This window comes from Equus przewalskii, chromosome 27 (assembly GCF_037783145.1).
Source record: "Equus przewalskii isolate Varuska chromosome 27, EquPr2, whole genome shotgun sequence".
NCBI classification, from domain to species: Eukaryota; Metazoa; Chordata; class Mammalia; order Perissodactyla; family Equidae; genus Equus; species Equus przewalskii.
The window spans coordinates 17,126,883-17,142,074 of record NC_091857.1 but is presented as its reverse complement, the minus strand read 5'-3'; positions in this window follow the sequence as shown (position 1 = coordinate 17,142,074).

The following is a 15,192-nucleotide window of genomic DNA, read 5'->3' as shown; positions in this document are numbered from 1 at the left end:
GAGATATTTGCATATCAGCAATCACAAACCTTGTTGGCTTTTTTTAAGTATAAATTTTCCATACAAATAGATCATTATTAGATTAATGAAAAAAGTGGAAAATATATATTTATAATTCCTTTGCCTTAGCTGATCTACTCAAACAATAGAAGTTTGAAACACTTTTATAAAGTCGTTTGATGCAGTTTGCATTTAACTTTACTGTCTTTCAGTATTTCCTTTCTAATAATTATTAGCTGTGTCATTTTTGTGGATGGGATAATAATAGCAGAAATATTGATAATAATAAGAGGCACTCTGGAGCCCTTACAATGTGCCTGTCACAATTCCACTCACAGTTCCTCTGCTTGTTCATTTAACATTTGTACGAGCCCCATGAAGTACTGTGGTGATCTCCACAAGAAAACAGAGGCACTGAGAAAGCCTTAATCATCTAAACTCAGAATTATAAGGAAATGTGTCTCTAACCCTCAATTTAAGTATGTGTTGTTAAAACAGGATGGTGATGTGCTCAACTGTCTGGTGGCTATAGACACACGTGAAATATATACATTTCTCTGTAATTAAAGAGAGGCATTACTGCACAGACAAGGGGACCCTGCAGTCCTTCCAGTTGGGGGAGCAACCACTTGATTCAGGGCATCTTGCTGGAGGCAGATTCAGACTGGCTCTATACTTTTAATTAGTCCAAAGTTACTTCTCTAACTTAAATGATGTATTAAATGAAAGAGTTAAAGGATCTTGAGCTTTAACATCAGACACACCTGGCTGAAATTACCACTTTCCACCCACTGATATAGAACCTGAAGTGAGTTCCCTCACCTGTTGCGCAGGAAGCCAATCTCTGACACCTGGTGTAGTGGAAGAAAGTCGAATTTTACTATTGCACAGCACTGGGCAAGAAGAGAGGGCAGCTAACGCTGAAAGCCCAAACTCCCAGAAAAGCTAAAAGAAAGTGTTTTTATTTGGGGTTTTAGGTAGGGGACGGGGAACATATGGCCTTGCTGGTCGGAGCTTTCCCACTAGCCTGTCTTTGGCCTTGAGATAACTTGTAGAGAGGAGGGAGCCCATGACCTTGCTGCTCAGCAGATTTCCCACCAATCTGTATCTCTTTGTGGGGAGGAGATAGTGAATCCAGGTGCTTGTCCTTGGTGGTGTCTGTCTCCATGGAGGATAGTGGATTCTGGAGCCAGGAAGACAAAGAGTAAGCTGGGAATGAGTGTTCTGGTTTTAACCTCATATATGCTGGGTTTAATGTGGGGAAACTGACATCAGGGTCAGTATCACCACATGAATACACCTTACACTAATTTAAAGAAAACCACTGGCATAAAGATTTTAGTCTTGTAATTATGAAAACTTCAATTCTTTGTGCATATTTACAAGCAGTAATTAACTGAAAATAGGAGATTTTAAATCTGTTTACAATGATTTATATACATATTCATTGAAACCAAGAATCCTTTTCAATTAAAGGGAGATGCAATTTTATGTAGGACATACATGCTCTCTCTCTTTCTACACACTATTAAATTTATGTGAATATTAGTCTATTGCCAATATAATTCAACCTTTACTCTTCTTCCAAATGAAAAGTTATAAAAATGCCCATTTTCATGCCTACTAGTATATCATTAGGCCAAAAATAAATTGAGAATTGGATTGAAACTATGATATAAAAATTATGGATTACTTTATTTATCCATATGCATTATCAAAACAATTTAAATTTGTCTCTATCACATTTATGTTGAGATAAAGGCAAATAGTCTTTTAAATTATTTCTAGTAAAGATCAATTTATCTAATTTTTCACTATTTATCTCAAATTTGGCTACATGAAGAAAGAGAAAATATCCCAAATAGAAAACAAAGTATGTATCAGTAACTATTTAAAGGAGAAAAAATGTTCATACTAATATAAAGAATAAGTTTGGTTGCTTGATTAAATTGAGTTCAAAATCACATTATCATGAACTGTCAGAAGAATTGTGGTATACTTACCAGTAGCCGAATTTTCTCCTGTATCTATTCCTATAAATCTAATTTAACAAAAAATGATTTGGGGTTAATAGTGGAATTTATAAACTGTCTTTGTATTTATGAGATCAGAAATGTGCAGTTGCCATGAACTTATATGATAAGGAGATATACATTATTCAAAGTACTTTACATGGTGTATGTGTGTGCAGGTATGTGTTTAATTGAAAGCAATCATGTAAGAAAGGTATTATTCTACTGTTCCCTGTACCTTGCAAATTAAATAATTCCTTGAGGTAAAAATGACTGGGAAGTGACTGATATTCAAAGTCCAACCTGCTAGGCGCCACAGCATATCTCTGTTTAAAGCTACTCACTGAACTTCATGGGCATTTGACAGGTAAATTATGTAATTATGCATCTGTGAACACAGGCAGTTCCAAATGGCCTTCTCAAGTTTGATTAATTTTAAAATAGCACGTCTTGAATGTACATAGATGATAGTGAGTGTTTCTTTTCTATCTGTTCTTTTCCAATTTGTCACCCCCACCGGCTTTGAGTTTGCTAATTCTGATACACTAACCAGAGCCATATAAGAAACGAGGGCTGGGCAACCATGTACAGAATTCTGCTGACATTCCAAAAATTCAGGAGTAAATATCTAGAAACATGGAAGCTAAACACTCGATTAGTGGAAACCATGTTTTTTTGTGTGTTCTGCCTTGTTGAGTGGCGTTGGAAGTATTAAAGAATTCAAAAAGGTTTGAACCTCTTTTCAATAACTGATCCTGCCTTGGGCTTTTATGTATACAGAGACTCAAGAGGCCTTTCACGCTGAGCTAAATGGACTGATCCCCACAGAGCTGCAAAGGAAAGGGCCAGCGTTCAGAAGAAAAATGATGTGACTCTGTGGAAAAGAAGTTACACTATATTTCTATCTTGCAGTGGAATCCCCACTTTGGTCCAATATTTATTTTTAGTAAATGTGACTCCCAGCCCTCAAAGCTAGGTGTGACAGAAATATCACCTTTTTTTTTTTTAAGATTGGCACCTGGGCTAACAACTGTTGCCAATCTTTTTTTTTTTTTTTCTGCTTTATCTCCCCAAACCCCCCCTGTACACAGTTGTATATCTTAGTTGCAGGTCCTTTTAGTTGTGGGATATGGGACGCCACCTCAACGTGGCCTGATGAGTGGTGCCATGTCCGTGTCCAGGATCCGAACTCTGGGCCGCAGCAGCAGAGCGCGCGAACTTAACCACTCGTCCAGGGAGCTGGCCCCTGTCTTTATCCTCTAAAGTCCAGTTAATTTCTACTTGGCAGTCCTATCCTGCTAGACTCACAGAAAACTTGGGGGACTCCCTCCGCCAGCCATCAGGATCGTATGCAATCATGTAATTTACAAAGCTCTAAAGCATTTGAAGAGTTGGCCCTCTTGTCATCTGTCATCCAATTTTACAATAATAACTGATTTTCCTCCTTTGTATGTTTTCAATTCTGCCACCTCTATGCTGCTTCTGTTCCATATTCAGGAATCTGAAAAATCTCTTAATTCTAGCTATGATTTTGCTTCCAAGAGAAGCACATACCTGTCTTTTACAGAAGCCTTGTCATGTTTCTTGGGAGTTTCTTGGAAGCAGAACTACTCCTGGAGGACCACAACCCATAGGCATCTCCCTCCTTGCCCCAGCCTGGAGTAACATCTAACTAAGTGATGTATGCGAAGCCTCCATAATGAGAAATAGGAAGATAAATAAAAAAGTACACATGGATTTCTAAAACATTATCCAGCTACATTTTTTATACAGTATATCCACTATAAAAATTTATTTTCTTTTAAGATGTATTTTTCAAGATGGTAGGACTGAGATTTCTTTGGTAAGTAAAGTTTTCACTAAAATAAAAGCAACTACCCAAGTTGCACATCTGATTTTGTGACAGAGATTAATACTTGCTACCTCTTGATTGGTAAAAAGTAGAATCATAAAAACTGGTGAAGGTGATTGGTGTTAACAGAAACTATTTGAGGAGTGTTATGGACTGAATGTTTATTTTGCTCCAAAATTCGTGTATTGAAATATAATCCACATGTAAATGTATTTGGAGGTGGAGCCTTCGGGAGATAATTAGATCATGAAGGTAGAGCCCTCATAAATGGGATTCATGCCTTTATCAGAAGAAGACAGAGAGCGCTCTCCCTCTTTCTGCCATCTGAGGATACAATGAGAAGTCAGCTGTCTGCAAACTGAAAAGAGACCTCACCAGAACCCACTCAAGCTAACATCCTGATCTCAGACTTCCAGCCTCTGGAAGTGTGAAAAACAGCTTTCTGTTGTTTATAAGCCACCTAGTCTACAGTATTCTGTTATAGCATCCGAATTGACTATGACAGAGAGCACATATTTTATTTATTTTGATCATAAGAGAGGTAGTAGAGAGGAAAATTCTGCACAGTTATCAACTTTCTTTAAGATACCAGCCACATATTATGAGAACTACAATAATCACAGAGTAAGTAATTAAAAAATGTCATCACCTAAATCTTCAGACTTATATTCACTCTTGAGTACTTCAAATCTCAAAGTTGGAAAAGTATTTAGCCACATATTGACTTTGAGGTACCCCTAGGGTAACAGCTTCGACACTGCCAGCCAGAGGATGAAACCTTTCCAGATGAGCAAACAAAACAAATAATTGGAAAACATTCTGCTCATATTCATATGTCTGTTCTCCTTTTTTCGTGAGCCATCTGTTTTGTCTGGAATGAATTTAGCTCACTCCTTTTTTAGGTTTTGCAGTTTTGCTTGAATCGACTTGCAGGAACTTTCTGGGGGGGGCATCTACAACTAACTACGTCCACAGATTGAAACAGGGCTGCCACCCCTACCTTGGCTATTGTTAATTTTGCCATGTGAGGTTATAGAGCGCCATAAAGTAGAGGGCACGACTTCAGAGGTGGTTGAGTCAAAGGGAGTGGTAGGATAAAATGGTACAAGATAAAAAGGGTAAAAAGTTTTAAAAAAAAGTGAAAAACAATTTTTTTAGTAGTTTGCAATCTAGGTTGTTAGAAGCCATTTGAAATTTCAAAGGACTTTTTAAAAACATTTGAATTCTTATTTCATTTTCTGCATCGTCTCCTAGAATACAAAAAATATAATTTTGCTACCGTTTTTGATAAGATTTATTGCTTTAGAAAATTAAATGTGTTAAATAAACAAATCTGGTCTTAAACATTAACTTGTGGATCAAGTCACTCCATGACATGATTTCTTCCACTTCTTAACTCTCACTTCACATAAGAATTCTCTTTAAAGTTACACACTAGGAAAAAAAAAACTCTTGTAACTTTATACACAATAGTATCATGCCTCCCACATGTGTCTACTCCATTTCTTCTTCCTAAAACACCCTCTATCTCCTTACCCCAAACACTGTTCACCTCCTTTCCCCCGCCTCTAGTTTAACCTATTCATCCTTCAAATCTCTGAGAAGAGATCACTTCTCTGGAATCAAGCGAGACAGTTCACTTCTCTTCCAGGATACATATTTCTCTGTAGCAGAGACCTTGAGTTGCTCCCCCAAATCTGCTAGATATAGAGTGCTGCATAATTAAGTGTGAGCCATGGCTTGGGCGCATATTGGAAGACAGAAAAGTAATGTTCTTTAAATTTTAAAAAAGATAATTGTGAAAAATGCACCTTCCAGTATCTTAGAATGTAGACCATGCCCAAGGCCACAGTGTTAGAGGAAATGGCAAGAAAGACTCAGAATATTGGTGTGTGTTGGCTGCATTTGCCTACTGTGAAAAAAAGCCCTATGAGAGATGATTCTATAAGCAGAGACAGAATGGTAAACAAGAGCTTTGATAAGGAAGGTGGATTAAGTTGTCTGAAGGCCCTGTATCTGGAGACTACAGAACAAAACTAAAGAAGTTATGAGCCTCAAAGCTGTAGTCTTAGCAAGAGATAAGATGTAAACTTTATGAAAGTCAGGAGCCTAGTGAAAGAGATTGTATTAAAGGTGTTGCCTTTCAATCTCAGCCCGTGGTTTTAGATGGCTCCAACAGAGAGAGGGATACAGGATGTAAGGTGACATTATCTCATTTTACCCAGGAAGTAGGAGATTCCTGGGAGGCAGAACTTTCTGTTTTAAAACCAGGGCAGTTGGTCACCCTAGTGGGTAGAGCTTAAACATTCATTATTAAATAGTAGTCTTGAAATTTAAAAAGTATGCCAAGACTAGATCATTTACAGTGATTACCAAAAAATGGAATTGGAAAAGCAAGCTGCCTGATGGCAAAGAAACCGTATGCAACTCCTGGATTCCCAATGCTATTCAGCACCTCAAAAGACATACTCCTCATTAACTACTCCGGATAGGACCATGGAAGATGACAAACATGGTCCCAAATAGCAAAGCCGGGAACCACAGAGGACCATGATCAAAGGCTCTTTATCCAGAAGAACAGAACTAGAGGCATCCAGATGGACTAACCAAGGGACTCATTCCCCTTCTTGCCCATCAAAATTTGATATTTTATAGGTCACAATTATTAATGACTCCTATACTTTTCCTCTTCTGAAATTGAGTTTTTAACATTTTTATTACTATTACTCTATTCCTACTCCAACACTTTGAGTTGTGTATTCCAATATTGTATATTGTGTGTGTTTGGGGAGTGGGGCATGCAAAATGTGTTTATTATTTTATAAGCCAACAAAACATAAATAGTTGTATTCAGACATGGTGGAGAGGATTGTGTATCATTCCAGAATCCTGGATAATTATTTGGATGCAGTAGCAGATGGGCGTTTGGGTTACCCACCTTGGGGAGGGGGTAAGAATATATGTGGAATGGTGAGTGTATAAGGATATTTGAGTGGCCAGAGGGGTGAACTGCAGCAGAGACTGACTGTTGTCACTATCTGTCCTTCCTTTCTTCCATAGTCATACAATCTTAAACTATATCCTGGTCCCTGGAAAAAAATAAAGGCGGTGTGTGTCATAAGCCAACAGGCTAGTTGATGGCTCCTTGATCCCTGGATTGTGGCTAAAGTTGAATAATTTTGCAATCAGAGTTGGCAAAGCATATCCCTGATACCTACTTCCTGATCATGACAGAGGTCAAAGTTCTCTTGGAAAACCAGGTCTGAGTTGTTTTTCTGGTAGTCGTCCTTGGAGAGTCAACTTCCCCAGACCCACACTGTCTAGTTCAATAGTCAAGAACCACATGTGATTGCTGAGCAATTGAAATGGCATGTTCCAAATTGAGACGTAATGTAAATGTGAAATATACAGCAGATTTCTAAGACTTAGTACAAAAAAAGTAAAATATCTCATTCATATTTTATATTAGTTACATGTTGAAATGATAATATTTTTGATATAGTGGGTGAAACATATTATAAAAATTAATTTTACCTCATTTTAAAATTTTTTCTATGTGATTACTGGACAATTTAAAATTACATATATGGCCCACATCATATTTCTTTTGGACAGAACTGCCCTAGACCTTCTAAAGATTTTTTTTCAACACACAGTCTCCTTCAAAGATCTATGGTTCTGTTCCTTATAAGAGATAGACAAATGTTATAAGAGATTACAAATGCTACCTTAGAAAGGAGAAAAAACTCTCATCTCACTTAAAATCTTAAAATCCTTTTTTAAGCTTCCTCAAAAAATTATAACCTGGAAAGAAGCTCACTCCCATTTTGAAAAAATAATTTCTTAAAATATTATGCCAGTCATATCACATTGACTAGAATGTAAATAAAATGCATCCATAGATGTAAAGTTGCAATACACAGATGTTCAACAGCATATGTGAGTTCTGAAACCTCCTGATGGGCTAAATAAATTACATAAATTAGTACTGTTAATTACTCTCCAAAGGGCAATGTCAAAATGATAGATGGATAATTCTGATTATTGAATGTTCTCTGTCAAGCAGAGAAGAATGAGTTAGATCAATACAACCAGAGTGATTTTTTGATGCACCTAATGTTTTCATCAATACTTTTCTCTAGTCCTTTCCTTCTCTATTAATTTCCTTATTATGATAATCATTAAAATAAATAGCTCACCATATCTGTTGATTGTTAAGCTAGATTTTGGAATAATCTTCATAAAAACGTAATGAAAAAGTAATAATATCATTAATTAGCATTATATTTATTTTACTATCATTATGCACATCCTTTTATTATTATCCATTTAATTCTTTGTCTTTTAAGTATAAGAAGTCACAAATAAAACATTTGAACATAAATATATCTTAGCCCTTGCTCTTTACACACTTAGGGAACATATTCAATCAGTATTTCCTACGTACTATTGCTCATCACTTTATAGGAGAGAAATTATGATCTTTTACTTTTGAACAAAATCACGATGCAAATTAATTAATTTATAACAAGTAGAATAAGGAGGTATCAGGTCTCTATCTGGCCCTATCCTATTCATGGCTGTCATATAAACCTGGGTCTCTTAAACTAAGAAACTACATGTGACGTATTAGAGAGAGTAATTCAGTCCAGAAGCTACAATGGCAAATATGAGTGATGTATCTAGATGCAGAATCAATTACAAATAGTTTAGCCATAATAGAATCAGTAAGAAAGAAGATTGGTGACATTCCATGAGGAATTTTTGAGCTGACAAATAAGTTGCAGAATCCTCCTTGTATTAAATCCCTGGGATTTTATTTGGAGGTGTTGGAATGGTGTAATATATTGCACTAGATGGTTACAGAAACTTGAGTAGAATAGGCAGGCTTTTACTAACAGATGTGAAAAGAAAATATTCCTGTTTTTCTTCTCTGTTATTCACTTTATTCACAGAATACCTCACTTCTGACACTTCTGGTCACCAAAAGTGTGAGTTTTGTTTTTTCTCCTATCAAGCAATTTCTTGATTCCAGCTGGACATCCTACAATTCAATTCAGTTCTAACACTATGTGGAGTTAGCATCAGATCCCACAGGTTAAGGGGAAAGCCCCAAGAAAGTATCCCACCCCACCCCCACACACACCCACTTCAGATACTCATCTTGTGATTGCAATTGCCCAAGTTGTTGCCTGTGCTTCTGGAAACCAGGTTTAAAGTAGAGGTTCTCAGGACCTCCTTATTATTAATTTGCTAGAGCTTCTCACAGAACTGAAGAAAACAGTTTACTTACTAGTTTACTAGTTATTATAAAAGCATATAACTCAGGAAGAGCTGGATGGAAGAGATGTATAGGGTAAAGTATGTGGGAAGAGTCTCAAAGTTTCTATTGTCTCTCCAGGCACACCACCCTCCCACTCCCAGCACCTCCATGTGTTCACCAACCTGGATGCTCTCTGAACCTATGTTTCAGGGATTTTTATGGGGGCTTCATTATGTACATATGTTTGATTAAATCATTGTCCATTAGTGATTAAGTCAACTTCCAGCCCCTTTCCCCTCCTTGAAGATCAGAGGGTAGGGGTGAGGCTGAAAGTTCTAACCCTCTAATCACATGGTTGGTTCCCCTGGCAGAGAGCCCCCATCCTTGGAGACTTTCCAAAAGTTAACTCATGAGCATAAACTCAAGTGTGGTTGAAAATAGCTTGTGATGAATAACAAGAGACACCTCTATCTCTCTTATCACTTAGAAAATTCCAAGGATTTTGAGAGATCCATGCCAGGGACTGGAACTAAAACCAAACATATATTTCTTACTATAAATCACAAATTGCAGTATGTCAGAGATACAAGGATGAAGAAAGGAAGAGAGGCAGAGAGCTTTAGGAGTACTCGATGGAGAGACAAAATACAGTAGCGCTAACAATCTCATTTTCTTATATTAGTAAGTGCTTGGGAGAAGGAAGAAGAAATAATTAAGAGAACTTAAAGAGAACACTATCTCTATTAATGCTGTAGTTTTCACATGATTCTTTTTTAAAAACTCCATGTATTCATTAAAATCATGTTTTTTGTCCATCTGTTATTGACTCCCCACACACTGATCTTAATGTTCTGGGGAACAAAATTAATTTTGAGGATAGCTTTTGCCCTCTAGGAGCTTATACATTATTGACTTTATGGGGGATCAGAACTTGCCACCCGAGGGGCTGGCCTGGTGGTGCAGCGGTTAAGTGCACATGTTCTGCTTCTCAGCGGCCTGGGGTTCGCTGGTTCAGATCCCGGGTGCAGACATGGCACCACTTGGCATGCCATGCTGTGGTAGGCATCCTGCATATAAAGTAGAGGAAGATGGGCACGATGTTAGCTCAGGGCCAGGCTTCCTCAGCGAAAAAGAGGACGACTAACAGTAGTTAGCTCAGGGCTAATCTTCCTTAAAAAAAAAAAAAAAATTTGCCACCCAGAAATGTGCAGTTTTGGCTTGATTATTTTTAAGAACAAAAGACTCTGAAAGAAACTTTGACCTTGCTCTTAACTGCCTAAAAGAATTTCAGAAAGAAAGCCTGTTCCAGGAAGGAGCTATCACCATAGATAACTGTAGTATAATGTGAACTAGGTGTGTGGCAGATAGGGAGGAACCTAGCAAGGCCCATTTGATCAAAATTCTCCCCAAGTCTCATTGTCTCTGCATTGCATGGTAAACATTTGTTTACCAAACATTTGCTTTTCCAACTCCATGTGAATTTGCTTCCTACCCTGTGAAGTCCAAAACCACTACCCTCAACATCCTGCTTTGTCTTTAGCTGAAGATGGTATTTAAGGTGATGGCTTCAGCCATTTTAGTGAGTCACTCAGTTTTCCTGAGTTTCTCCCATGGACACATGTTATTAAATTTGTTTGCTTTTCTCCTGTTATTCTATCTCATGTCAATTTAATTCTGAGACCAGCCAGAAAACCTAGAAAGACAGAGGAATATTTCTTCCTCCCCTACAACTTATACTCAAAGAAATAAGCATATATGCACAGTTGTTAATTACTCGTTTCCCTTGAGTAATTACTCATTTCCATTTCCCTATTTGTTTGGTTTAATATCATGAAGTATTTGCTTTCTTGAGGCCATTTTAAAAATACACGGAGTTATACCAAATTAGGTCATGTCTCATGACACTCATGTGACAGTCCTTATACACTTCGGACTTGGTACTTGGTTGTTCACAGCAAACATATTTTTTTCTAAGTTAACATCAATTGTATTTAGCTTTATTTCCTGGAAGTTATGAAGTTTTGTTTAGTTTGGCAATGAGCTAAATATGTGAAGTCACCTACTGCTTGTTTTTAAGTTAGATCCTTCCTCCCTTCCTTCCTTCCCTATTTTTTAGAGGCTTATTCTATTTAGTTAGTTCATAAAATCAATGTAGGTTTTTAGTGATAAAAGGAATCACAGGAAGAGTTTAACTTAATATTCAGATGGAGTCCATTGGTTGACAGTTTATTTAGATAACGACAAACGTGGTTCTAATTTGGAGTAGTTTTTCACATGAAGTGTTAGATTTAAAAGATCAGTATCATTAGGGAGAAGTTTTTTAAAGCAAATTTCCTTCTTAAATCTGATAACTTAGTATTATGCTGAACTTCAAATACACAATTCTCTTCTGAAACTCTCACTGCCTCTGTCTCTTCACACACACTCTCAAACACACACATACACACACATGTGCACACATTCCTCCTACAGCATTCAGGAAGTTCTACTTCCTTCTCTAAGACTGAAAAACTAAATGATTCATGAAGTCACTTTTTGAGGAGTGTATTTTTTCTCTGGGCATCTACTGTGATGGAAAACATTTTTGAGATGATTTTTATTTTTTTTCATAAAGTCTAAGATTGCTGACAAAATGTGAGAGATTTCAAAGTGATTTTTAGAAACATTAAGTTCAAATCTTTTTATATAAAATTATCGTAAGAATGAATCCATTTGACTATTTGAAAGAATATTTTCACTAAATATTGTATGCTTTTTTAGAGAAATAGAAACATTCTTATGCTCTATTTGATCTTTTGGAGAATATTTTCTATGGTCCAATTGATTTCTCAAGATCTTTTCTTTTTCAGAAGAATGTGTCAGCTCTCAAGTGTCCAGTAGTTCTTTTTAACTGGTGTGGCCTCTTTAAAACCTGCAAGCATGTTTGGGTTATCAGATCTACTTTAAAAAGCTGCCATTCATCTGTTCAATTTAATGCTTGCTCAGGAGGGAGCCGCTGTATTGACTAAGGGCTATGCCACAATGCAGCTTGGAAAATGAGAAAAGAAAGAAAGGCAGGCCCAAGCTAAGTATACCATTAACTCTGCCTAAGACTGAGATACATCAGTAGAGCATTAGACCTAATCATGTTTTATACAGTTAGTCAACCAAAGAAAAGAATAATCAGAGATATTTATTCAGACAGGATCACTGTTTAGTCGTATAAGCATTTGCTGTTCTTTTCTCTCTTGAAAACGATGTGTAGCGGTTAGTTTTCATCTGAACAGTCATTTTCTCTCTTAAAAATTAAAACATGTCCTATTATAAAGAATAGAAATCAAAAAGAAAAATGTAGCTTTTGCCTTATACAATGCTTAAAGGATGCTTATTAAAGAGAAAATAAATAGACTAAGGCCATTCTTACTGGCAGATAATATTTTTGTGTTATATATTGACTGAAGAAGAATGAAAATGTGGTTCCTTTTCAATGTTCTATTGAATGGACCTACTTTGTACTCATTAATAGCTAGTTAAGTCCCGGGGCAATAAAACTTGCTTTTAATTTGCAATCAGCTTAGTAATCTACTACTGCTATTCTGTTTGTTTTAGAAAGCCATTTAACCTCCTTACAAGGAGAGTTACCTAAATTGAGTTAAGAAAAAGAAAAGGAAAGAGAAGGAAAAGAAGGAAGGAGGGAAAGAAGAAGGAGGCAAGCAGCCTGACTGATTTATGCTTGGAAGCCATGCAGTTCAGGAGAAAGATCATGGGGTCTTTCTCTCAGGTCTGAATGATTTCTCTACTGTCCATTGGAAAGACAGTCTGAGAGACTTCATTTTCTTTTGTGCCACATTCTATTACAGAGGGAATTTGCAGAAATAATACTTATGTCAACAGATTGTTGTGAAGAACAAAAGCTTATATATGTATATATAAATGGTTTATAAAGTATAAATTGCTATGCAGAGATTCTCAACTACCGCTTCCAGAAAATACAAATATCCTGTGAGCAGAGCTAAATTGTCACCTCAGGGTAATATTTTCCCAAATATATGAAGTAGTCAATCAATATAATGTTGTCCATTTTCAGCTTTTTAAGTCATTTTTTTCCTTGCATAGTTGATAGTTGCTATCTCTACCAAAATAAATGACCAAAACTAATAGAATCATTTGAATTCAACAGACTTAGAACACACTGCACACCCTCTTTCTTGTTTCAAATGAATAGAAATTACAGAAACAATATAGGAAGCCATTTAACATATAGAAGATTTCTTACCCACATGGACTGAGATGGTACAGGGATCCTCTACCTGTTTCAGACACACACACGTGTGTGTGCATGCATTCTAATATAAACTTGTAACTAACAAAGGAAACACCTCAACTCAAGAAACAGAGAATGAATTCAAAATCATAAAAATCAAGAAGGACAGAAGTCTAAGGACTCGTAAGGGAAGCAAAGATGCATGCATAAATTCAGGATTAGAACCTGGAGCATGTGAACTAAAGACTACAGGGAAGAATTGTTCTCTAGTCCTTGGATGAATAGAACAAAGTTTCCCCAAATAGCAATAACTAGGGATTAGAAAAAACCTCTTCATATAGGTTTAGGAAAGCAGTAAGCATATTTGTGGTAAATCCTCGAAAGTAGGGAAGTCAGGAAAAAAGATGCCTGCAAGAATTAGGAAACACCTCCATAGGTTGCCCATGTTGGAGAGTCTGAGTTGATGATACCCCAGTAATACAGGAATTATAATACATGGGGAATTTATTTGTGCTTATAACACAACTTAGTGGCCCAGATTTATTTTTTTGTTGCATGTTTAGTCAATTATGCACCACAATTTATTAAACAAAGTGTCTTTTATAAACAGAATGCATATATATTGCAATATATTAAATTCCCTTTTTTATCTTTTTTTTGTTTCTTAAAGATTGGCACCTGAGGTAACATCTGTTGCCAATCTTCGTTTTTTTGTTCTGCTTTGTCTCCCCCAATCCCCCCAGTGCATAACTGTATATTATAGTTGTGGGTCCTTCTAGTAGGCGGCATGTAGGATGCCACCTCAGCATGGCCTGACGAGCAGTGCCATGTCCGCACCCAGGATCCAAACCAGCAAAACACTGGGCTGCCAAAGAGGATTGCGTGAACTTAAGCACTCAGCCTTGGGGCCAGCCCCATCCTTTTTTATCATTTATGCTGGAAACTTTTCCTGAATTATTAACTCTCTTCCATCTATTTGTTTATTTAAGTCTATTCTATTCCGATGTCCCATTAGCCCGAATACTACAGTGCTATATTCTCCTACAAAATCATTACAACCATCAAAAAAAAGCAAATTAATATTGATGCATGGGCACCATCTGATCCTTAGACCTCATTCAGGTTTTGACAATTGTCCCAATAATGTCTTTTATAGCAAAAGGATTTAGTTGTGAATCATGCTATGAATAGTCTGGAATAGTTTCTTAGTCTCAATTTAACTTTCATGACCTTGATACTTTGACCTTTACAGATAGATATTTTGTAGATTCTACTTTAATTTGAGTTGTCTGATGTTTCCTCATAGTTAGATTCAGGTTATGTATCCTCAGCAGGAATATAGTGATGCTATATTTCTCTCTTTGTTTTCTGTTAAGTTACATACTGTTTTTTTTCCCATAGCTGATAACGTTCAATGTGATCAGTTGATTAAGGTGATGTCTGTTGGGCTGCTTCCTGGTTAGACTCCAATGTCCACACTAGGCTGTATTCCTCATTCTGCTTGGATACTGAAGACCTACTTGGGGATATCCAGCCACATACACCGCTCTGCTCTCTGCTTGGCTCAGACACCCCCTTCAAGCCCCCCAGTGTCTCCCATTCTCACCCTGCTTAGGCTGTCATTCTGTGTCCTAGGCTACCATGTGAGTTTGATGTTTTCTTCACCATGCAGGTTTTTGACAGTCTACAAAGTGCTTTCCCACACCTTAAGGGCCCTTTCATCCTGTTTTGTCTGTGACATCCAATGACAGATGCCAGCCATTATTTGATGCCCTCTTCATCCCACTCAGGCTCTGACATCCCATTCCAGGTAAATTCTTTC